The sequence below is a fragment of the Myodes glareolus genome, chromosome 6 (genome assembly GCF_982192425.1).
Source record: "Myodes glareolus chromosome 6, mMyoGla1.1, whole genome shotgun sequence".
NCBI classification, from domain to species: domain Eukaryota; kingdom Metazoa; phylum Chordata; class Mammalia; order Rodentia; family Cricetidae; genus Myodes; species Myodes glareolus.
The window spans coordinates 44,153,422-44,179,794 of NC_142031.1; the positions used below are offsets into that span (position 1 = coordinate 44,153,422).

At 40.9% G+C, this 26,373-nt stretch overlaps 2 pseudogenes across 1 annotated transcript in view; one reads left to right on the forward strand and one right to left on the reverse strand.

The window, feature by feature from the left end:
- LOC146894226 (actin-related protein 2 pseudogene) overlaps positions 1–4,770 on the reverse strand; it is a 36,155-nt pseudogene extending 31,385 nt beyond the window's left edge. Inside the window, exon 1 of the transcript XR_015738104.1 lies at positions 4,445–4,770. The product of XR_015738104.1 is annotated as an actin-related protein 2 pseudogene (transcript). The remainder of the gene's footprint in view (positions 1–4,444) is intronic.
- The window catches only part of LOC148121770 (zinc finger and BTB domain-containing protein 1-like), a 104,238-nt pseudogene extending 91,742 nt beyond the window's left edge, over positions 1–12,496 (forward strand).
- The last annotated feature ends 13,877 nt before the right edge of the window (positions 12,497–26,373 follow it).

Genomic DNA, 26,373 nt, shown 5'->3' on the forward strand with positions numbered 1-26,373 from the left:
TTCCAAAGACAGAATCCTCATGTTCGAGACCTCTCTCTGCAAATGAAGGTGATCACTTGCTAAGGTTCTGCAGCCCTGTATACTTCCTTGTTGTTTAAGGAAAATGCAGTTCCTTCCCAGAACACTGATGCCCAATTCCAAACAACATAAAAGAATAATTTAAAATCTACTTCTTGCAAACAAGGACTATGGCACAAGATTTTGATTATGACCTATCTACCTGCCCAACACCACACCTGAGAAATCTCGCAGATCAGAAACTCCTTTTGTCCTCTGGAACTAAACTTCACTGAATCACACCATTGTGGCTGGTAGAAAGAGAAAGTTTGTAACAGTGTTCTAGTCATGTATTGTTGAAAGATGATCCCATCACCATCTTTCTAACATTTTCTAAACTACTTCTATGATTTATGAGACAAACCCGAAAGTGGAATGCCATATTCAGAACTTCTAGAAACCAAACCTTCAGATTTTCAATTCGTCTCCCCTCGGCACACAAACAGCAGTGCTTATGTGTGCACATGAGACAGAGTTACTAAAAGCGTCATATCCTCCCATTCCAGCGCTGCAGATCCTCCAACTTCCTAGGAAATCCATACACAGGGAGGCTCAGAAGACAAGGGCCACTGTCCATGTCACCACATCCAATTCCCAGCAGAAATGAGAGCACAGGAGACCTGCTCTTAACATGCCAAACTCACCAAGGAATAGCTTGTTGTTTTTCTTACAACTCATTACAGCAGAAGCATACTGAATCCCAGAAAGAACACAAAAACTATGTGTCACTAGTAATCCTGATTGCTCAGATTCTCTAAGTTCCTCATGGGTTAAAGTCTCCCAGATGTGCCTCAGAATACTAGCAGCTCCGCTACTGGGTGGGCCAAGATCAAATGACTCGGGCAACACAGTCCTTCTAGCTTTGTCCTTCCAGTGCAATAGACAGGACCTTATCTTCTACTCTCCTGAACACATCCTTTTCCTCATCCAAATCACATGGTTCTTTTTGTGCACATCACATTACATATGCAATGTCTAGTACAATCAACCCACTGGAAAATCCTGCTGACAAACACAGGTCACAGTCAACTGTTTTTAAAGAAAAAAGAGGACATGAATTAGAAAACAATGAGGGGTCATGATAAGCTTGGAGGCAGAAAAGAAAATATGGATATGATGGAGTTATAATCTCAAAATTAATTTTGAAATGTTGAAACAGACTTTATAGCCATGTGGTCTAGACTTAGAGCATATCAAAGAGTTCTCAGACCTTTTCTCTAAAGATGCACATCTTAAACAAGAAAAATAACAGACTTGTTAGGCAGGGTCACAACATTTTGCCAGATCTTCTATTTTGGTTGAACTACTGTAACTATAGCAATTGTTTTCATGATCAGGTCAGTCCTTTACACAGATTTTTGATTGCACTTGTCTGTATACCTTAAGAAATGGCCAATCAGGACATTTACGAAGCATCTCAAATTGACTACCTAATTCCACATTACTAATCTCAACGATTGTTGAAGTGGGAAAGCTCTGACCCTCCTCCTACCTTCCTCTCCATTTCTGCACTCTTTTGGGACCAGCTTCAAAGTTTTCAATGACTCAATTTGATCACATGTCTCTCTTCATATATAAGTCCCGCCAAATGAGACAGAGAGACTGAAGGTCACCTACGAACTGGTCTAATTTTCCATCTCATTGGTTAGTGCGGGCCCAGTCTATAAGGAGTTTGCAGAACTGTCTTCCCAGCACTGGGCAGAAGAGGCAAGGTTAGGTGTTCAAAACAATTCTCAGTTATAAAACATGAGGCAAACTTAAACTATAGAAGACACTGCTTTACACAGGAATAAATAATCAACATGAATTGAGAGAAAAGGATTGAAGGTATTAATGACATAGAAACATTGGTGAAGAGAAAGAGATAAGGGCAGTAATGCACTTATAGAAAATATTTAAAACTGATACCAATAAGTGATTTTTAAAATGCTTAAAAAATGTAGTATTTTTAAGATTAAAAAGCTTAGGTATACTAACTTTGAAAAACAGTAGGAATTTCCCTAGTAGAGGGAATGTCATTAATAAGAGATAGACTGATTTTGCCTATACATCTATGTTGTCACTGAGATCTGTAACCTGACACATAGAGTTAAAAATCAATAGACTGTATCTCAAACCTCTGAGCTGACATAATTGTATCAAGCAGGACTAAAATATCTGCATAGGATCTCTGCTTAATTACACCTTCAGTATTCATGGCTCAAGATAACCTTTCCAAACTGTACACCCACACTGATCTGTGTTCATTCATATGACATGAATTAAAACATGCTGGGAAATTACAAAATCACTCCCCTGACCACAATCAAGTCCTTTATCATAATGCTGATTCCAGGAGCTGGTTGCCTACCCTGTTTCCCCTGCACTGTACAGAATAAATTCTTCCTCCTATTTTGGTCAGAAGACAGAAGCAATGTTTCATATGTGGATCCTTTTCCTGTGACTGCACTGGATAGCTGACTAAATGATGCAGACAGATTATTTTGATTATATAGAGGACAACACAGCCATTCTCTTGAGTGCAACAGACTGGAATCAAAGCCACCTAAGTCAACCTAAAAGAGCTTGTCTCAAACACAGCTTTTACAATAAGATGGAAAACAATAGTTCGAGAATTAATATGCTTTCCCTTTGAGAAATCACTTTACACACAGGGGATTAACAAAGAAAAACTTTAATTTTACATTCCACATGTGCTGTCATCCTTATGTGTCTTTTGGATTCATGCTCCATGTTAGACCTTGAACAGTTCAAAAGAGATGAGGCAATTTGTAGGTCTAGCCACCCAGGCAGACGGGAGGGTTAGACAGCAAAGATATTCCCAGAACACTTTCTTAAGTACACCAGTGGCATGAAACAGTGACAGGATCCTGTGGTGAAGGTTACAGGGGATGAGAAACATAAGGCAAGTAGAAGGTAGAGAAGATAAAAGCAGCTGAGCAGTGGTGGCACAGGCCTTTAATCCCAGCACATGGAGGCAGAGGCAGGCAGATCTTTGAGTTTGAAGCCAGCATGGTCTATAAGAGCTAGTTCCAGAACATGTTCCGAAGCTACAGAGAAACTCTGTGTTGAAAACCCAAAGAAACAAGGAAAAGATAAAAGCTATGGTGGGGATTTCTTGAACACAATAAGTTTCATGCCAAGTCAGTTTAATAAGAAGAATAGAATATTGTATCCAACTTCCAGGGGAAATGGAAGGAAATGAACAACTTCAATGAAGTCAGCAGAAACTCCGGCAGTAGTACAGATTCAAGGGGAGGCTAATCAAACAATGCTACACAAGGAGTCTTAGGTAATCTTTACTGACAAAAACCACAAAGGCCTTAGGACTAAAAACCATAGCTCTGAGGGATTCTCAGAATCTAAAGCAACACTTCCACAAAGTCCTTTACCCCATGCGATTACCAAAGGAGCTAAATTCAATTGTCAATACATCACACCCTAGGAAAGTTCCCAAATCCTAGGCCCCAGGCTGTTCTTCTCACTCCTCCCTGGCCTAAATAAAAGCCTCAGTTGAACAGGCCAGTCCTTAAGAGAACAATGTTTTATTTTTTAAATAGATGTCACCTGGTGTCATATTGCCCATCAGGCAGAACTATGCTTTTCTCAAGAGGAAAACTGAATCTTGAATAGCACACCAGGCCTTAAGCTTCTTGTGACCAAGTTATGCCCCCATGAGCTGCTTGGTATAGACCTGTTCTTTTGTATGCAGATGGACCTTCTGCCTGGTTGTAAACCAGGAAAGGCTTCTTTGTAAAGGTTTAGAGCCAAATGTCTGAAAAATCCTGTTGAACAAATGTGCATCCTAGCATCCTAATCGCTAACATGCCTGGTTAGCATATACGTATATTTTGAGGGGTTTAGAGGCAGTCCTCCCTCAGTTAAATTCTGCTTTCTGAGACCTAATATTTCCCAACTATTGGTAAATCTTTTGCATTACCAATTCCACTCTTCTACATCACAGTGTGGAAGTGGAGGGCTACCCAACAGATGGATGATTTTACAACCTCCACAAAATTAACAGTAAATGGATCTCATACATAAAGGTGAAATGCACAGTACTGAATATCTAGAAGATACTAGAGAAGCTAGACCTCCATGAGTTTGGCAACCGGCTTTCTACGAATGCACCAAAAGCATGATGTTGCCTAGAAACAGGTTTCTCCACACAGCTCCCTGCTCCCAATGCCCTGAGCAGATTCAGCCCACAGTGCAAAGTTATTCAGAGGCCTGCCCTATACAGGGAGTTGCAGGTACCGCGTTGAACTTGAAAGGATGAGGAATCTGGCCGCAGTTTCTCAGGCAGAACTGGAGAGAAACCACCACACTGTTTCCCGCAACTCACCCTCTGCTCCTCCCAGTCCAAGGACGGCAGCCCCTCACTCACCATGCTGTGGTTTCCTAGGTTTCCCAAGCGCTCCACGCAGTTTCCTGCTTGAGTTTTAGTTGAATAGCACACAAAACTGGCTCCACTTCCACTTTACAGCCAAGCCGGAACCCGGAAAGACCCTCCACCATTTCTGACTCGCAAGTTACCTGGAGGACCGGATTGGCTAGTGATGCCTTGATTGACAAGTTCTCCTCCCACAAGGTTAGTCTGTTCTTAAAGACACAGCACAATGGTTCCTTACCCTGCCTGCCAAACCAGACAAAGACCCTTTCTAAATCAGTACAGATGTGCATTTCGATAGCACTTGCCCTTGCATCCAATCGTTTATCCTACTACTGTCCAGTAGGCACTTCTTCCTCTTCCTGGACACAAGGTGGTTAGCTATCTTTCACAGTTCACTATATTTTGTGGATAGAGTAATTCCTTGTCACACGTGGGCAACTGACCCACGCGAGGAGGGGTGGAGAACCCGGAATGGGCGACCCTGAGCTGCTAGTTATCAGGACGAAGGTGTCAGTGCCCCCAGAGAATCCTGGGTGGAGAGCGGGGGCGAGTCCAACTGCGAGGCCCTGCAAGGCAAGGGTCTGATATCTGGGCACAGGGCGAGCAGCATCCAGCCTCGTGGGAGTCGGGAGGATCGCAGTGGCGTTCAGCCGTGCAAACCGGAGGAGGGTCAAAGCGACCCAGGGGAGAGGGGCCGGACTGCTGTTCCAACCTCAGCCTGGGCGCCCGCGCCGGTGAGGGCAGAGGCAGCCTCTTCCGCCCCGTCTAAAGAAATTTGTTGCTTCCAACAGGCGAGCACGATTGCCTCTAGCTGCCAGCGGCGGAGTGGGTGGGCCGGTGAGAAGTGGGGAACGCTTGCATATGCCACTGAGAGCTGGTGGGCAGATCTGGAGTCGCTACATAAGCGGGTGGCTCAGTGCGGTGCGGCAGGCGCAAATTGCGGCAGTGGAAGTCCTTTGTTGCAGCGCTGTCCTTGTCACAGCCCGAGTATCTCCGCGCTCCTGGGCTGCGGGCCACCTATAGCCGGCGGCTCCCCCTCCCCCGGACTGCCTGCTGGACCTGTGGCCCAGTTTCCCCAAACTCCCCAAAACCTCCGCAGCTGCGTGTGCCACAGTGCCTGGTGTGTAGCTGCCAGTCTTCTGGGCGATTTGGGTAATATTGACCTGAGCCAAGGGCCTGGCATGGAGTATATGGTCTGAGGTGGAGGTGGTGCTGACCAGTGTGGGGGAGCTGGAGTGAGGTGGGGATCTGGTGGTAGGAGAGGAGGGTGGCGTTGGGCATCCCCGGGTCCTGGACGAATCCCCTCTCCAGATGACTTCCCAAATTACTTCTTTTTCCCTTTTGTTAAGAAAAAAAATTAATACATGAGTTACTCCACCGTGGCAAAAAAATATCCAATTAGGTCAGATTAAACTGAATTAACATGCCCATGTATTAAACACAGCACCCTCAAGTGGCCAAGAGCATGGCAGGAGAGGCAGGAAAGGGGAAGCTCGTGCAAACCAGGATCCAGGTGTTCCTCCTCTGCAACCACTTATACACCCTGTGGGAGTGGCATGCCTGGATTTGGAGTCCAGACCAATGCAGCTCCCAGGCCAGGGGGCTGGAAAGGATGCCATGAAGTGGGGTTTTGCTCCCGACTTAACATTCAAGACTCTTTGGATAGAGGGGTGACAGGAAGTTGAGATAATAATTATGGCCAAAATTTTAGGCTCTCTTTGAAAAAAGGGTGTAGATTCAAGTCTGGCTACTTCCTGCGGGCATGGGACAATGTGAGAGAGGGGAGAACTGAAATTTAGTGGGCTCCATGCTCAGTGGGAGGTATGGCTGGAAAGTCATCTTGCTCATTGTCATTCTGGAGATGCCAGGCATCTGTTTCTCAAGGGAAATAAGAAGGCACATGTCTAGGAGAAAAAAAAATATATTGTTATTATTGGCCCTATGAAATGGGGCTAGCCTTGGAATGAGACACAATAGCAGATGAAACCAGATTTTAGCTGTCAGGTGTCCGTGATCCAGAAGAGTCAGCAGGTGTCCTTGAATCAGGAGAGCTGGTACCAACAGTGAAGTCCCAGGAACTGGTACAGGTGCTTTTGGTGTTGTCCTGGGATTGCTTTGTAGTTTGTTATTGACATAGGCAGCAGGAGTAACCTGTAAAATATGCTTAAAACTGGCTAGGGTTAAAAATTAAAAACCTTGGATTTTTACCAGACCTGATTTTAATGTAGCAATAAAACTTTTCCAGGAATCTGTAAGAGAACTGGAACAAATTTTATATCTTGGTGTTATAACAAAAGGCTTTGACTTTAGGTTGGAAGGCTATTAGAAGAAATTGGGAACTCTGAACCTCTGAAGATTGAAAGCTGTTAATCCTGGACTATGAAGTCTGCTAAAGAACAGAACCTTGAGTTGTCAAATGCCTTTTAGACAGATCTGGGAGGAACAGATGAGCAAAAAACGAGACAGCTTTTGGCTAGCAGGCAACACCAAGTTCTCTCCTTGTCCTTGGAGAACATCAGTCTTAGTAGCAATATTTACCATTAGTTGTTAAGTGTGAGAGTCTCCAAGATTTTTCCTGTGATGCAGAAGATTTAGCCTACCTGTCTTGGAAGGATAAACAGATTGAGTGCCCAGGTGAAGCATCCAGATGCTGTGTGTTTGTGTGTGTGTGTATGTGTGTGTGTGTATGTGTCAGGCTTTTGGCATGGCCAAGTATTCAACAACAGTCCAAAAGCAAATAGGTCATCCAAAAACCCTATCCGCAGTTTTAAAGGGGAAATTCACCAAGTCGAACTTGCCTGATGGAGCGCATGTGCAGGAAGGCTATTTTCCAGCATGGCAAAGAAAGTGACATCAAAGCAGAACTTCGTGAAAAGGATTCTTCCAAAGCATTTTTTGCACAAACAAATCAGAGAAGATGCCAGCCAGGTGTCTGATGATTCAGGTTCGACCACTGGAAACAGAAAAGGCACAGTGAAGTCTGGAATGGCTGCTGGTGAAGGCAAACTTAGAGCCACCGAGACAAAAAGAATTATTATCAAGGTGGAGCCAGAAGATATTCCTACAGATAAGATGAAAGACTTCAACATCATTAAAATTGCTGACAAAGACTGCAATGAATCCACGGACAATGATGAGTTAAAAGATAAACCTAAAGAGCCGTTTTATTGATACTATGTTGAGGAAGATGTTGATATTAAAAAGAATGGTAGGAAAGCCCTAAAGCCTCAGATGTCCATAAATGTGAATGAAAGAAGTGGTTTAAAAGGTATGAGATCCACACCTCTCCACCAATAGCAGTCCAGAACAAGAGGATGCTGACAATACCTGTTGTGAGTTGTGTGAACTCCCAATAACTGAGGAGGGCCTGTCATATCATTACTTTGCCAAACACATTGAAAATATTTGCCTATGTGGTGAATGTGGATAAATACTTGTCAAGGGCAGACAGCTTCAGGAACACACTCAGAGATGTGGAGAACCTTAGGATCTGATGATAGATGGGCTAGGAAATGCTGGACAGAAAAAGGACATGAATGAGAACCTTGATAAGAATTCTGAGATAAGAGACATGTTTAAAATGCTAGATGATTTCAGGGACAATCATTACTAAATAAACAGCATCCAGAAGAAGCAGTTATTTAAATACTCTAATTGTCCTTTTCAGTGTCCCAATTGTGGCCAGTGTTTTAAAAGTGAAAACTTAGTGGTTGAGCATATGTTTAGCTGCCTAGACCAGGGCATGTTTAAGAGTTCCATCATGTGTCAGTGTGGCAATTTCTCAGAAAATTAGGAAACAACCTTCCTCAAGAACCAGTAATATAACTTTTGGTTATATATCCAAAGGATTCTTAATCATGTCATAAGGACATATGCTCAACTATGTTCATAGCAGCATTGTTTGTAATATCCAGAACCTGGAAACAACCTAAATGCACCTCAACTGAAGAATGGATAAGGAAAATGTGGTACACAGTGGAGTACTACACAGCAGAAAAAAATAATAACATCTTGAATTTTACAGCCAAATGGATGGAGCTAGAAAACATCATTTTGAGTGAAGTAACCCAGACCCAGAGAGACAATTATCATGGGTATTCATCCGTAAGTGGTTTTTAAGCATAAAGTAAAGAAAACCAGCCTACAAATCATAATCCCAGAGAACATATGTAACACCCGATTCTGTGTTACCCCCTCAGTACAGTTCCCATGCCACTGTATTGTACGTGAGTCCGGGCAAGGGCCTGGAGATTGAAAGAACACAAACACACAAGAGACCTGGTTCATTCGAAAGGAGATCAGCCGAATGCTATTTATTCAACTTTGGGAAAATCCTATTGTACCTGGCTGCTGCACAAGAATTTCCGACCAGGCAGGTGGGAAATTACCATACCAAAGATGAAACAATGCCCTACAGCTAATCACCAGGCGAGGCAGAAGGAGCACAGGAACAAACAGGATGCTTAGCTGGCTGACCAGAAACTGTCCTCAAGATGCACCCCAGGAGCAAAGGTAGACCTGGGCCCTACAGGTCCCCCTTTTATATAAATTATATGACTAGGCCTGTCTTGGGTGGCATTGGACGTCAGGCGATACCTCTTACTCGTCATGGGAAAGCATCCAGGTCAAAACACATTTCCTGTCTTAAGTTGGGGCAGCCCCCCCCCAAATCTTACCTGTCATTGGCTCACTAGTCACCCATCACCAAGTTCACCCAGATTCGTGCTGAAAGATTCTCTGGGGCAATAGCTAAGAGGACTTGCCACATGGCAACATTGACCTGAGCTTGCCTTTGGCTCTGACACCATGAAGCCATGAAGATGATGCTCCAGCACATATAAGCACTCCTAAAGGAGACTGTGCCTGCTCAATCCTTAATATGTCTGCTCAAATTGGAGCCCTTTAAGTAAAGTCTCAGCACTGGTGGAAGGAACTCTGGTATAGTTAACTAGAATCATCTCAAGAGCCAATCTGTAAATTCTGCACTTCACCTCTCCATAACAAATAACCTCCCCCTGAAAGACAAGCCCTGCAAAGCTGCATCCAGTCACTGGGTGTAAGGTTGAGTTCTGCAAAGGATTCCAGTAAAGCTACAGTGAAAGGAGCATGAGATCCATAGGCCATAACTGCTTCTTTTAACTGCTTAATATCCTTAAAGGTCAGGGGGTTATGCTGCCTGGTCCTCTGTTCTTGCGGATCAATAATTTCCACAACAGGATAAATCTGCCTCTCTCTACTTAGATTATTTAGTCTGTCTTGGATCTCTCGGATTTTCGCCTCTAAGCCTATAGGGGCAAAAGCAGTAGTACAAGGATTTGAAGTGGCAAGGAATGTTTGCAGCGGAGGCCTCATCGAGAGATCTCTGTTTGCTTCCTCCCTTTCCTCTTTTTCTAACCTCTTTTTTATCAGTAATTTCTTCTTCCTCTTCTGTATCCCTTCTAACACTCTTAACTTTCTGCTCCTCAAAACTCTTAATAGAACTCACAGATTCTACTTCCTGAATCTCCTCAAGGGTTTTGTTTAAATTCTCTAATTGCTCTTTTATTTTTATATCATCACTGAGAAGAGCATCTCTGACTAAGCGCCATAGTGAAAATATTGCTATGGGGAATTCTTCTGGCTCTCGCTCTTTCAGTGCATTTTAAAGGTCAGCCTTTACCTGCTCCCAATCAGTAATATTAAAGCCCCCTGCATGTAGAAACCAGGGACTAAGCACTAAAACCATCTTAACGATCTCTAGTGCCGTCTCAACTTTAATACCAGTGCCTTGTTTCTCTAAAAGAACTAACAATTGGCCTGTTAACCAGCCCCTTAACACTTGAACCCATAACCAATACACCCTCACCACTTACCTGCTGGCCAGCCTTCCGAGGGCGACCTCTCAGGGATCCCTACTTCCCGATCTCGCAGATGGGTCTCTGCAGATGGGTCTCTGACTGTAGCTGCTGCTGATCCCAGTGGTACCTCCAACATAGACAACAGTGAGGACCCTAAGAGAGACATACATAGATCTAATCTACATGGGAAGTAGAAAAAGACAAGATCTCCTGAAGAAATTGGAAACATGGGGACCTTGGGAGAGTGTCGAAGAGGAGGGGAGAGACAGGGAAGGGATCAGAGAGAAATATCAAGCTTAATAAAAAAATCATTAAAATTTTTAAAAAGTTCCATCATAAAAAATGAAAGAGATCACAGAAAAAAAATTTTTGTGATCTGTGTGGAAAAAGATTTTTATCAGCACTGTCATTTGAGAGAACACTATACTGTTCGTGTGTGTGTGTGTGTGTGTTTGTGTGTGTGTGTGTGTGTGTGTGTTTAAAGCTAATTAGGAATTTCTGTGGATTTTTTAAAGGCAGTAAATGTTTTTTAAGTACTGTTTTGGAAGAAATGTCTCTTAAAGGAGCTTAAAAAGTTTAATGCCACAATTAATTTTGTTTCTCATCTAGTTACAGATTTTAAATAAGGCTGATTCTCTTTGTTCTCTAGCTCAAACACGGGAAAGCAGAGTCCCTTGAACGTTCTCTAGGCTCTACAGATAAAATCACAACCTGGAATTTGAAACTAAACAGTTATAAAGGAAAGAAATTCTTTACATGAATCTTTCCTTGAATCTTCATTAGATCTCTTTCACAAGCTTGTTACTATCACAGACTTTTGGACTTGCCATCTGAAATATGTGTGTGGGCCAGTAGGTGGATTAGCTGGTAAGCACTGTCTGCTACATCTGATGTCCTGAATTTGATGCTCAGAATCTATAAGAAGGAAAGAATATACTTCTTCATTTGTCCTTAGTTGCCTAGAATTCTCTGTGTAGGGATGAAGCCTACTGGGCTTCAGCATAAGTTCATTGTCATCCTTGTTCAGTTGATGTTTAAGTAGTCATGTTGATGAGACATTATGAGTATGTGATATGGGATTCCTCTCTGTATGCTATGACTATGTTTAATTACTATTGGTTATTAAAGAAGCTGTTTTGGCCAATGGCTTATTAAAGTCAAGTGGGAAATCTGTATGGAGATACAGAAAGTAGGTAGAGTTGAAGAGGTGCCACATAGCTTCCAAAGTAGAAAGATGCCAACCACCAGCAAAAATCTCACCAGTAATCTACAGTCTCATGGAGGTACACAGATGAACCGAAATGGTTTAATTTAATATATAGGCGTTAGCTAGAAATATCCTAAGCTATTGGTCAAACATTGTAGTAATTAATATAGTTTCTGTGTTATTATTTGAGACTGGGAGGCCTGTATTGATTGTAAATACAAAGACAACACATTTATTGCTAGCTTGCAATGATTAAATTCTTAGACCCATTTCTGACCTCTATTGTGAAGCTAATTTCTGACTAGTGTAGAATAATACAGAAGATAATTTGATTCTGCAACCCTAACTGAAGGTTGCAGGTGTTCTTGGATAATTAAAAACCTTTTATTGCCTTATGCATTTGCTTGGGATATATAAACTGAAAAAAGGGAAAAGAACAACACGAATATCAGAGCACAATGGAAACCAACATGAGAAAAATATGTAACCATAAAGCAGGAGTGTGTTTTTTCCTATTTCCCAAAAAGTCTTCAGATTAAAAATAAAATCCCTGAAGCTCCACTACCCAGCAGCATTAACTTTACAACACAGCAACTGTTTGTAAACTAGTCTTGAAGGCTTTGGTATGCCATAGTGGATGGGATTACACTTTGTATAACAGGCTAGCTTCAAACTCACCAAGATCGGCCTGCCAATTTTTGAGATTAATTGAATTAGCAGGTCCAGTCTTTTCTTCATTCTTGAATACAGGCTGTATTAAAACTCAAGCTCTTCTTTAAACTAAGCTTTCCAAGAAAGCTTTCCAAGTAGGTGGGCCAAGGGGTTTGTTGTGAGATTGTGTGTTTTATAAGCCACACCTGTAATGTCTCATAATCATGACTGTCTGAACAGGAACTGAGCGAGGGCAACAATAGACATGCTAATGTGTACAATGGAAAGACCAAAAGACTACATGGAGAAATACAAGCAATGGTTCAAGAAGGAGAAATACTCCCTGTTTAAATGTTCTTTGAGGGATGGAGGGTGCAAAATTAATATGTGTTTGCATGTTTGCATTTTTAATGTGTGTTTATGTGTGTTCATTAATGTTTGTGCATTTTGCAGAAGTGGAAGTAACTTCCACTTCTAGATTCATAACTTACCCCATTCTAGATTTTTTTTGTGGATAGCCAAACTTTTCTAACTCTTGTTCTTTGTTACTTTCCATTTGTTCTTGTAAGAATGTTACAAAGGTCAATCACACTTGACAAGAAGTTGACAAAGCAGAGTAGAGTGTGTGGGAATATGAATAAATTCTAGGTTATGTCTCATCTGAACCAACTTTGGTAATCTCTGAAAGGTTCTACTTTGCAGGAAACAGTTTCTACAAATGGTCAATGTCAGGATAATTTGGCAAATGTAATCCAACGAAAGCATCCTCCACATGAGCAGACCCAAGAATGTGACCTGTGCAGGAGCAGGTACGAGGGACTGGTAGCCTAGAGGGCAGACCCAAGCCAGAAGCTTCTACAGAAAAGGCCTGAGTCAGCAGCCTCCATGGGAGCGTGCCTGAGCCTTCTGATAAAAGTGGTAGTGGAAGCCTAGTAAATGAAACAGAAGTCTCATTTCTTCACAAAAACTACATGTGACTTATTTTGGATGTCATATAGTCAAATAGAAATTGTTGGCATTATGCTTAACTTATTATCATTATTGTTAAAATAAATGATTTTTTAATCATTTATAAGATTTTTAAAAAATAGCAATCCAAGTTCCCACTTCTTCCCCTCCTTCCATTCTCTCCACACACCCTCCCACCCACTCCCATCCAATCCTCAGAGAGGGTAAAGCACATTACTTTTTGGAAAGTCCAAGGCCCTCCTTACTATATCTATGCTGAACAAGGTATACATCCAAATAGAATAGGTTCCCAACAAGCCAGTACATGCAGTAGGGATAAATTCTGTTGACACTGACAGTTGTCCCTCAGGCCTCCCCAGTCATGCAACTGTCAGTCCCATTCAGGAGGACTAGCTTGGTCCTGTGCTTGTTCCTTCCCAGTCCAACTGGATTTGGTGAGCTCCCATTAACCCAGGCAGAATGTTTCAGTTGGTGAACCCATCATGGTCTTGAACTCTTTGCTCATATTCTCATTTTTCTCACTCTTCAACTGGACTTTCAGAGCTCATTCCAGTGCTCCAATGTACGTCTCTGTCTCTGTTTCCATCAGTTGCTGGATGAAGGTTTCATGGATATATTTAATATATTCATCAGTCTGACTACAAGTCAAGTCAAGATTGGCACCCTCTCCCCTGTTGCTTATGGTCTTCCTTGTGGATTCCCAGGTATTTTTCTAGAGCCAGGTTTCTGCTACCCAATAATGGATCCATCAATCAAGATATCTCTTTCCTTGCTCTCATCTTTAATATGGTGAACCAAAAGAAAAACATATATAGAGTCACATGGAATTGGAAAAAGAAAAGATCGCCTGACAAAACTGGGAGCACGGAGTTGGGGGAAAAAGGAAAGTAAAAGTGGCAGAGGAGGAGAGATAAGGAGGAGTGAGGAAAACTTGAGGGAATGGAGCATAAATGATTTTATAGCTAGCTAATGGCTACTACATCACCTTTGTGGATCCAAAGGTACAGTCCAGTCACAGTATTTAGATCCTTGTCATTATTGAAGGACATTCTCAGGATACTCTGAATTAATCCAATCATGGAGGGGAAAATGTGTGTTCTACATTCCTTAGATATTATTTTTATTTTTAAAACCAAACACTTGATATTTCAAGTGCTCATTCCTCTTTTCACCAAAATATCACAGAAATCAAAGATTTTTATCAAAAGATCTTTTATCTGATAGAAAATTAAAAGCAGCATGTTTGATGACTATAAGAGGTGTGGAGGTCCTTGTTCAATAGAGAAGTACTAGGGGAAAAAGGAATGCTAAATACAGTCTGGAGCTTTAAAAAGAAGGGATGCATAGCCTGATATCTGCCTTGGTTTTGAAACCTGGTGACCATTTCAGAATCTAAATTGCTAAAATGACACCAGATCCTTTCTCAAAGCCTTAATGTGAGCTTGGTTTTCTCAGTCAAACTATGGAACCCATATTTATGGAAGGGTAACATGTATTTTGCAAGCAGATTAGATGTAGTATATTTATTTATTTTATTTTGTGTTTTGTTTTGCACAAGGCACTGAAATAATTTTCACCAAATTTTACTGATCTTAAATATTTCTAAAATAAACTACATGGAGTCAGACTCATGAGGTTTGAACCAACATTATTTCTTAGTCATGGTGAACCCAACTGCCTTCTTGCCTCCTGTTGATCATTAATCAGTTGACAATGATGGTCACAGAGACCCCAACAGATGATCAAAAATCAAAATTTATTTTTGCGCAAATTGTTCTTAGTGAAATTCTCCCAGAGGGCAGCTTTTCTAGAACTCTGTGTTAGGAGAGTAAAAGATAAAGTTTTAAAGAAAAAAAGACTTGAAAAACAAGACAATAACAATTTCAATTTATTAATAAGTGTTAGTGTACTGAACACAAAAAAAACCACTGCTAATTACCAACATTTACTCCTTATGTTCTACCTTGATTCATCCCAAGATTTCTACCTGTACAAACAAAACAATACCAAATATAGCCAAGGCAGAGGGAATTAGGATGATATTTGGCTCATGTGGATTTTCTAAGATTTCTTTCCTTAGACTTTACATGCAGCTTAGTTTTGTCTAGTTCATTGGCCATGTCAAGACTGCTGTAGCTCAAAGGAAGATTTCCCTAAATGTAGCTCAATATGTGTAAGGTAGATATCTTAACTAAATGAGTTGACTCCTTTGCATTTTCTCATGTTTTCTATTGACATGCTTAGATTGGGGTTTGTTCAACTGATGTAGGAGTCTTTTATCTATCTGTTGCTTTCATTGGTTAATTAATAAAGAAAACTGCCTGGTCTGATAGATCAGAACATAGGTAGGCAGGGAAGACAGAACTGAATTGTGAGAGAAAGAAGCAGAGTCAGAGAGCCGCCCGCCATGAAGCTGTCAGGTCAGACATGCAGAATCTTTCCAGTAAGCCATGACCTCGTGGTGATATAGATTATTAGAAATGGGTTGAATCAATATGTGAGAGCTAGCGAATAAGAGGCTACAGATAACAGACCAGGAACATAGGTAGGTGGGGAAGACAGAACTGAATCATGGGAGAAAGAAGCAGAGTCAGAGAGCTGCCCGCCATGAAGCTGCCAGGTCAGACATGCTGAATCTTTCCCGGTAAGCCATGACCTCATGGTGAGATACAGATTATTAGAAATGGGTTGAATAAATATGTAAGAGTTAGCCAGTAAGGGGCTGGAGAACTAATGGGCCAGACAGTGTTTAAAAGAATACAGTTTCCGTGTAATTATTTTGGGTAAAGCTAGCCGGGAGGCGAGCTGCAGAAAGCGGCCCACCGTTCCTTTAACATTCAACAACCCAGAGAAGAAATAAACAGGGAAAGCTGCTTACTACTACCAGGGATGTTTGTGTTCTGAAGTACAACACTTCGGGAAGATATTTTATGCTTCATGTGTGGTAATGGACTTTAATTTTCTTGCCTATTACTCTTCTGATTTTTAGTTTGATTATCTTTTCCTGACCCATGGTCAATGAAGCTGTCTGGGAATCCAGGGTCCTGATTGGAATCATATAGCATAATTGCTTTGAAAACTCACCTGATTTCTCAGAATCCAATAGAGGTAAGTATCTTCATTACTGTATAGGAGGTTCTCACTTTACCTGTAGGAGATGGGTATTCACAAGGAGAATGGAATCTGGATAATCACAATAACCCTAGTTGATCCTAAAATAAAAAAATAAAACAATTGTTTAAATTTATTTGCAAATATTAGAAGCTATTTTTATCATTTCTTTTTCTTCTTTTCAGGTTGAATAACTTTTAGTGTTTATGATTTCAATTCATGTTCCAAAATATCTATTTTCAAAGTTAATCCAAAGGATGAAAGGCATGAAAGACTTCCTAAAATTCAATGATTTCTTGGCTTCAGCAGCTTGCATACTGAGGTGAGACTCACACCCTTCCTCTTTATCAGCGAATCTTCCCAGAGCATAGGCCCTTTGTTGGTTTTGATCCTCTACAGTCTAAAAAGTCCAAACACCACATGCTCATTCTGAAGGACCACGGTGCATATGCTGCAAGCAGACACAACTTTTACTGATAGCAGGAGAATCCTGCTTCATCTCCTTCCTCATCCATGTTCTTACTTGGGATCCAGAGCATTAGCTGTCATGGGGGGTGGCCCTAGAGATGGGAGAAGACTGGAGAAGAGAATAATTAGAATTTGTTTTATGAGTTTCTGAGACTATCAAAGAATCATTGAAAGCCTTAAAGTAAAATCATACTCAAAGTTAATATTTGCATAGAATAACCATTCTTATTTCTACTGTCTTAGTACAGGTGTGGTTTGAGAAATTAGGTTCATGTTTTAGAATTTAGTACCTGTGTTAGTTAGAAATATTATTGCTGTGAGGAAACACCATGACCACTGCTATTCTTATAAAGGAAAGCATTTAATTGTGGTGACTTTTCTATGATCATCATGTAAGGGAGTATGGTGGCATTTTGTGCTGGAATTCAGAGTGATGCATTTTGTATGCAATGGGAAGTCAGCTAAGACACTGGTTGGTATCCTGAGCATAGGAAACATCAAAACCAGTCTCCACAGTTAGTGGCATGCTTTGACCAACAAGGTCAGACCCACTCCTACAAAGCCACACTCCTTAAAAGTATCTATCCCTATGATATTATGTATTCCAATTACATTCAATGTATCATAGTACTCAATGTGGTGCAACAAAGATGGGGTATAAATTTAGGAGAAAAAATTCTTTTTTAATTTTTTTTAGATTTTTCTATTTTATTACTTAAAAAATACCAATCCAAATTCCCCCTCCCTCCCTTCCTTTCACTTCCCTCCCACTCCCTCCAAAGACCCTCCCATGCCACCCCCCTCCAATCCTAAGAGAGGGCAATGCACCCTGCCCTGTGGAGAGTCCAAGGCCCTCCCTACTACATTTAGGTTGAGCAAGGTATACATCCAAAGAGAATGGGATCCACAAAAGCCATTAAATGCAGTAGGGACAAATCCCAGTATCACTATCAGTGGAAACTCAGTCTGCCCAAATCGTTAGCCACATTCAGAGGGAATAGTTTGTTCCCATCATTCATTCCCCGAGTAGATGTCATTCTAATCCAGTCAGATCTCTATCTCCTATAGAATGATTGCCTGCACATTTAAAATAATTTCTATTTAAATCCTCATGGAAACTCAACACTAAGTCCATCATATACTCATTCCCAATGAAGACATTATTTTGATGCCACCATTAAATTTTTGTTCCTTTCTCTCTTTGCCTTTGGTAGTTTTCCTCCTCCTCCTCCTCCTCCTCCTCCTCCTCCTCCTCCTCCTCCTCCTCCTCCTCCTCCTCCTCCTCTTCTTCTTCTTCTTCTTCTTCTTCTTCTTCTTTCTCCCTCCCTCCCTCCCCCCTCTCTCTCTCTCTGTCTGTTCCTGTCTCTCTCTTCCTTCCTTTTTTCTTTCTTCATTTCTTCTTCTTTCTTTCATTCCTTCCTTCTTTTCTTTTCTTTAAGCAGTGGAGACTTTATTTGACTTACATTTCTACATAATAGCTCATCACTGTAGGAAGTCAGGCCAGGCACCAAAGCAGTGCTGGAACCAGGAGGCAGGGGGTAATACAGGGGCCATGAAAGGGTGATTCTTATAGACTTGTTCATTGTTGCTTGCTCAGTTTGCTTTCTTTTTATATTTTTATCTGAATAAAGTTTTGCCTCTCTCTACTCCTCTTAGTTGTTACACACCTCATCTCCCATCAAGATCTACTTCATTTCAGACTCTCATTATAAAGAAAACAATTATTGTAGATAATATCAAATTAAATTTAACAAAATAAAATTAAAAGTGTCATAATAAACATGGACAAGACAATTCAATAGAAAAACAAAAGAATTCCAAGAGAAGCAACAAGACTAAGAGCCCCACTTGTTTACATATTTAAGATTCACAATAGGAACTAAGCTGAAAGCTATAATCAAGGACCTGATGAAGACATAGGGAATACCTGTGCAAACTGGTTCCCTCTCTATCAGTTCATAAGAACTTTGCTCATTGGCTTAAAGGATGCATTAATTGGGACTGAGGAGATGGATGGTTCTATTGATAAGAGATCTAGATTGCCAGGCCGCAAATTTAAGTGTTGTCGCAACACCCACATTGGTGGCTCATAACCAATTGTAATAACTCCAGTTCCCAGATATCCTATCCCTTTATGTGGCCTCTCTGGGTTCTGGCACATACACATGGCACACATATTTCTAAATAAAGAAAAACAAGTTAAAAAAATAAGCTGTCTTTTTCTATCCTTGGGCTTTTTATCTCATTCCAATTTTGAATAAATGTTTATATTTGTCTACCATGGAAATTCACTCAACAAATACATATACATTATTCCAAGTTTATACTCACATTATTAGAAAAGCAGTCAAATGGCTATTTTCTTACTTCCCTTTGTATGTACCTTTGACAGCACAGCATTATATTCTTAAACAAAAGCCTCCATAAATCCAGAATCCCAGTTCATCATAGATAATACATAGACCATGGAGTCTAAGGCATCAATGCAATTCCTCCAATGTATGACTTTTGTCTTTTTACATGACAGAACACCCCAAAATTGTTCCTATTTCTTTCTTGCTTCCCTCCTTTCTTTTATTCTTATTTCTTTATTTCCTTCTTCCCTCCCTCCTTCCCTCTCTTTCTCTCCCTTTATTTCATTGCTGTTGTTGTTGTTTTCAGAAAGAGTTTCTCTATGTATGCCTGACGGTCCTGAAACTTATTCTGTAGACCAGGTCATCTTTAGGTTTGTAGAGATCACATATCTTTGCCTCCAGAGTGCTGAGATTAAATAGCAAACAACTGACAAGCTCTATTATTGATTTTTGTGTCTTATAAAAATGATAAACTAACAATGGATGAGTGTTCCCCTCACTCCACATCCTCTCCAGCATAGGCTATCATTGGTGTTTTTAAGTTGGTGGGAATGCAAACTTGTACAGCCACTGTGGAAAACAGTGTGGCGGTTTCTCAGGATACTGGGAGTCAACCTACCTCAGGACCCAGCAATTTCACTCTTGGGAATATACCCAAGAGATGCCCTATCATACTACAAAAGCATTTGTTCAACTATGTTCATAGCTGCACTATTTGTAATAGTCAGAACATGGAAACAACCTAGGTGCCCCTCAATAGAAGAATGGTTAAAGAAGGTGTGGAACATATATACATTAGAGCTTTACTCAGCGGTAAAAAACAATGACATCTTGAATTTTGCATGCAAATGGATGGACATAGAAAACGCTTTACTGAGTGAGGTAAGCCAGACCCAAAAAGAGGAATACGGTATGAACTCACTCATAAGTGGATTCTAGCCATAGTTAAAGGTCTTTGAGCCTATAATTCGTGATCCTAGAGAAGCTGAATAAGAAGGTGAACCTGAAGAAAATCATATAGTTATCCTCCTGGATATAGGACGTAGTCAAGATTGCAAGGCAAACTTGGGTGCGGGGGGGGGTGTGGGGGAGTGGAAGTAAGGGGAGATGGTTAGAGAGAAGGGAGAGAGGGAGGATTGGGGATGGCGTGGGGGAATGAAATGGGGGGAGGAAGGATGGATATGGGAACAGGCAAGTATATATCTCAACTAAGGGAGCCATTTTAGGGTTGGCAAGGGACTTGTTTCTGCAGGGGTTCTCAGGCCCAAGGAGAGGTCCCCAGATTCTTCCCTGGGCAGCAGAGGAGAGGGTGCCTGAACTGGCCTTGGCCCATAACCATACTGATGAATATTTTGCATATCACCATAGAACCTTCATCTGGCGATGGATGGAGATAGAGACAGAGACACATATTGGAACACTGGACTTAACTCCCTAGATCCAAATGAGAAGCAGAAGGAGGGAAAACGTGAGCAAGATAGGCAGGACCAGAGGGAACCTTCATCCGACGATGGATGGCGATACAGACGGAGACCCACATTGGAGCACCGGACTGAGCCCCCCAAGGTCCAAATGAGGAGCAGAAGGAGGGAGACCATGAAAAAGGAAATCAGGACCGCGAGGGGTGCGTTCACTCACTGATACAAGGGGACTGATCTAATGAGAGTTCACCAAGGCCAGCTGGACTGGGACTGAATGAGCATGTGATCAAACCGGATTCTCTGAATGTGGCTGACATGGGGGCTGACTGAGAAGCCATTGACAATGGCACTGGGTCTTGTTTAGTTTGCATGTACTGGCTGTTTGGGATCCTAGTCTGTTTGGATGCTCACCTTCCTAGGCCTGGAGGGAGGGGGGAGGAACTTGAACTTCCCACAGGGCAGAAAACCCTGACTGCTCTTTGGACTGGAGAGGGAGGAGGAGAGGAAGTGGGGGGAATGGGAGGATATTGGGAGGAGGGGAGGAAGTGAAAATTTTTATAAACATACAAACAAATAATAATAATAATAAACTACAAAAAATGAATAAAAAACATAAAAATGAAAAAAATGATAAACTATTCTTCAGACAAAAAATGGCAAAACATGAAGCTATTAAATGAATCTAAATAATTAATACTGGGTAAAGTTATAATATATCCTGATTAGGCAGTTGTTAATTTTAAATATTCATTAGGGCATGAGAGTCTAGTAATTACCAAGAATGATAGAGTCCTTCCCTAGTGGAAACATACAGAAAATAAACATATGCAATGGTTTCATTGTGTTTGTAAATAGTGATGATTTTTAAGCTAAATTTTGAAGACAAGTTTGGGGTTTTGCTATTTTTCCTTTATACTATTTTTAAAATAGACATTTATCCATAAATTATTTCTGTCACTAAGATTTCATTTACAAATTTTGGGTGTCTGAGATTTATAAAGAATTCTTATATACACAGAGAAGTTATCTGCTTATATCTCTCTCCACACAGAGAAACACATATTCAAATTAAAAGTACAAAGATCATGAATTTAACAAGGTATCTTCATTTCAAGTCCTTAACCAGATTATTTAAGTATTCTCCTTTCAAATAAGCATATCCACTTCTTATTTGTGAAGCACACTGCTCATATTTTTATACATCATTGTTATCATTTCTTCAATCCCTCTATAAAATCTAAGATCCTGTTGACAGTATCTCATTCATTTTACTTTCAGACATATTCAACCTTATATACCTCCTTAGATGTAAGATCAGATATTATTTCTGATCACTACCATGTTTTGTCATCTATGTATATTTCTTATTTGCAATCTTTGATCAGAACTATTGTATAGGAAACCCCTACTGTAATGGCTACTATTTCTTGTCAATGTGACCACATTTGGAATGAACCACAATCTAGAAAATGAGGGGACACCTGTGAAAGATACAGTACAGAGTTTTAATTGAGCAAATAATCACCTAAGGGGAAACTAGAAATGGAAGTAAAAGTGATGGTCTGGGTCATTTTAAAATGTTAATAATATCTTAAGTATGTTTTTTAAAACAAATTCTTATCTTTTAAAGAATTTTGCACTCTAATAAATTAGATAAATAATTTAATCATATTAAATGGATGATGTTAATCACATCATGAGAATTTTATTCACAACTGTGCTGCTTGTACTAAAATGGAAGAAAGAGACTTAGGAGTAGAGGAAATTGTATGGGCATCATAACATTAACTTTCAAGTCACTATAACAGTCTGACTATTTGAGAAAAAAAATTGGCATTGGAAGCAAGAACAGGTGCAGCAGAGGTTTCTGATGCATACTTCAGTAGTTTACATCATGATTGCATTACTTTGGGAGGGATACAAGAATGCTTTTACAGAAATAAGAAGCAACATCTGCAGTATACAAGCTGCTAATGGTGTGAGTGGAATTGTTCCCAGGTTCACTGGTGCTGTACCTTAAAGGAAACCCATAGTCCAAACTGGTTTATTCAGACTTCATGAGCTTTCCCTAGTTAGCTAATACTAGGCTAATTAACTATTATTTCTCCCACTCATCCCGCAAGTAATCATTACTCTTTCTCCTAAGGATGCAGACAAGAAAGAGGAGATTGGGTCATTTGAATAGTACTCATCATGCCTATGATAGGAAAAATACAACCAATATACACAGTTAATCATTAAAGAAATTACTTCTCTGATGAGAGCAAGGAAAACAATAATTTGATTGAGGGAGCCATTATGGGACTAGCAAGAAACCTAACACTAGAGAAATTCCCAGAAATCCACAAGGATGGCCCCAGCTAAGACCCTAAGTAATAAAGGAGAGGGTGCCAGAACAGGCCTTGCTCTGTATTCAGATTGATGAATATCTTAAATATCATCATAGAATCTTCATGCAGCAACTTATGGAAACAGAGGTAGAAGCCCTCAGCGGATCACTGGCCTGCGCTTCCAAAGTCCAGCTGAAGAGTGGGAGGAGTGAGAATATGAGCAAAGAGGTCAAGGCCATGATGTGAACAACCACTGAAACAGTTTACCTGAGCAAATGAGAGCTCAACTCCAGCTGGATAAGGAAGGAAACAGCATAGTCCAGACTAGTCCCTCTGAATGTAGGCGACAGTTGTCTGGCTGGGGCAGACTGTAGGGCCACTAGTGGTGACACCAGGACTTATAGCTGCTGCTTGTACTGGCTTTTAGAGAACCTATTTTCTTTGGATGGATACCCTGCTTTGCCTAGATATAGTAGGGAGGGTGTTGGACCTTCCCCAAAACAATGTGCCTTACCCTCTCTGAGAAGTGGATGGAGATTGGGTGTTGGGATTGGTGAAGGGAATGGGAGAAGGGGAGAGACAGGAAACTGGGGTTGTTGTGTAAAATGAAAAATAGTTTGTTTTCTTTTTAGAAAGGAAAAATAAAATACATTAAAAAATAAAAATAGATTCAGCAGGGAGAAGGGCCTTGGCTGCCATCCAAGCCTTCAGTGGCTTGGGCAGGGTCATGAGAAGATATTTAAGGCCCAGAAGCTAGGCAGTAGGTCTTTCCTGGAGAAGTACTGCTTAGACTTTCAGCAAGACAAGCAAGGCGTCCTTGGCATGCTGGAAGAATCCACCAATCTGAGGTAAGCACTGTGGCCTGGGAATCCCAGCACACAAGGACTGTCTGGCAAGCCAGACAAAAGGAGACCCTGATAGGAACCCTTACCCAAATTTCAGGGACAGGCAGGAATTGGCCAGGGAAATGGGGTTGCCTGACTACCACTTCCGGGTGTGGTTTCAGAACTGCAGCACTTGCAGAGGGGCGGTGAGGAAGCTAGTGTCTAGGCAGAGACCTGACTAGGCAAAGAGCACCCTTACTTTTCAGATCGCAGAAAACTTCGCCCTCAAATCAGCTTGTCACAGTTGATGATCCTGGTACAAGCTTATGAGAGCACCGATTTCCGGGCTTTCCTGCCTCCAATGAGTTCACCAGAAGGACTATTTTACCCGAAGACACATATGGTTTCAGAACAGAAGAGCACACCACTATGGCACTGGCGGGGGCAGAGTTCGAGGTCAAAACTCCCTGGCATCATCTATGAACTTGCCCAGGACAGCTTGTTGACACTGGTTTCTACAGGAGATTGGGGTGTATAGACATTGACCCAGACCTCCCCACCAACCTTCTCCAGCGTCTTCTTGCCTGAAGCAGCACAGACCTCTCTGAACCAGACCACCCTGAGCTCCATGAAGTGGCATTGAACATCCCCCCTTAGGCGTTCTTTCACTAAGGGCTGACAGAACTCAAAGCTGACAAGCAGGCACAGGTCACTCTAGACCTGGATGACCAAGGGGAACAGAGAGACCAAACACTTGAGACCTCTCTGGGTGAAGAGGAATATCAGGAATTGCTGGACCTTTTCAAAACTTCATGGTCTCATCTGGGGTGTTCTTGCCCAGAGGGCAAGACCCTTACAGAATACACCTACCAGGGACAATATGATCCCAGGCTTTTGTGCATGACAGCCATTAACAGGAATAAACACAAAACTGTAAACACAACTGGTTGTAAAGCACAACTCCTCTGGCTGCCTAACTGAACAGATCTCCAGAACCACATGGGGGACTTCAAGGGTGGGTATATGGCCTTCCCATGAGCCCCAGGACTAGGAAATTTCCTGTGAAATGGTGTCTCTCAAGACTAGAGGGAAATTTCACTGGTAATACCTTAGCTACAAGCCAGACTGAGTAAAGCCTCAACAGTTGAAAGACCTGTATGAAAAGAAGTCTTTGAAAAAGACTTTGAAAAGACTTTGAAAAGAAGTCTTTGAAGAAAGAAATTGAAGATATAAAATGGAGAGTTCTCATATGCTTTTGGATAAGTAGGATAAACAGAATAAAAATAGCAATCTTGTCAAAAGCAATCTACAGATCCAATGCAATCCCCATCAAAATCCCAACACAATTCTTCACAGACCTCAAAAGAACAACACTCGACTTCACATGGAAGAACAGAAAACACAATATAGCCAAAACAATCATGTACAAGAAAGGAACCTCCAAAGGCAACACCATACCTGACTTCAAACTCTACTCTAGAGCCATAGTAATTAAAACAGCTTAGCATTGCTCCTCAGTTGAAGAATGGATAAAGAAAATGTGGTATATTTAAACAATGCAGTACTACTCAGCAGCAAAAAGCAGTGACATCTTGAAATTTGCGTGCAAATAGATAGAACTAAAAAAAAGTATACTGAGAGTTAACGTAGACCCAGAAAACCTGGTATGTACTCACTTATAAGTGAATATTAGACACAAAGCAAGTGATGAGCAACCTATAGTTCACAGCCCGAGGAAAACAAGGTAACAAGGTGACACCTAAGAGAGACACGCATAGATCCCCTGGGAAGAGAAATTAGACAAAATCGCCTGAGAAAATTGGAAGTGGGGAGAGGGAGAAAAAAAATAAATGAATTCTCTGAAGTTTCTGTTACTACTGGTTATAAGTGGCTAAATGATTTCCCATAGTAGTCCTTCCTTACATTGAATCTAGAACAGCAAGAACAACAAAAACTGAGATAGAGATAGAGATGAGAGAGAGCTTCCATGTCTGTGCTGTGACATGATAATGACTGACACTTAGAGAGAGTATGACTAGACTATTCAGAGGTTCTGAGCAAGTGCAGTTCCCACATGCTAATTATCGAAGCTGGGCCAGGGTGCAGCTGCAGTACTGTTTGATCTTAGTACCTCTGCTGCGCCAGTTACAGGTGTTTCAAGACAGGCAAGAATATTGCAGATTATTTCTGCCAATGAGAGATTTTATTACAAAAGTTATTTTGGCACAGTTTTCAACATTGCAATGTATATAAATCCAGATATGATGTTCTTTTTTTTTCATTTTTTTAGTGTTAGGTAGAACTTCATTGTTTTAAAAAGCCACAGTAAATATTAGAAAATGGCTTCACCTCTTCTTAATCGTGTTAAATTTTTTCCTTTCTTTTCTTTCTTTCTTTTTTTTGAGTCATGGTTTCTCTGAGGAGTGCTCATTGTTCTGAAACTCACTCTGCAGGCCAGGCTGGCCTCAAATTTGGGGATCCATGTACCTCTATCTCCCAAGTGCTGGGATTAAAGGTATGCACCATCACATGACTAAGAGTTTTTTACTTAGAGCAAAGAGCACTTCTAACAAGGATTATTCCATTTGAAATAATTATTAGAACACATTTATTGGAAACAAATAAATTTTAAATCATTTTTGATAAATTCTCACCACTATTATTTTGTATAATATACTGAAGATTTTCATGTCAATACAAAAATAGCATTACTTCTTTAAAATTTCATTATTAAGGGATGGAGACATGACC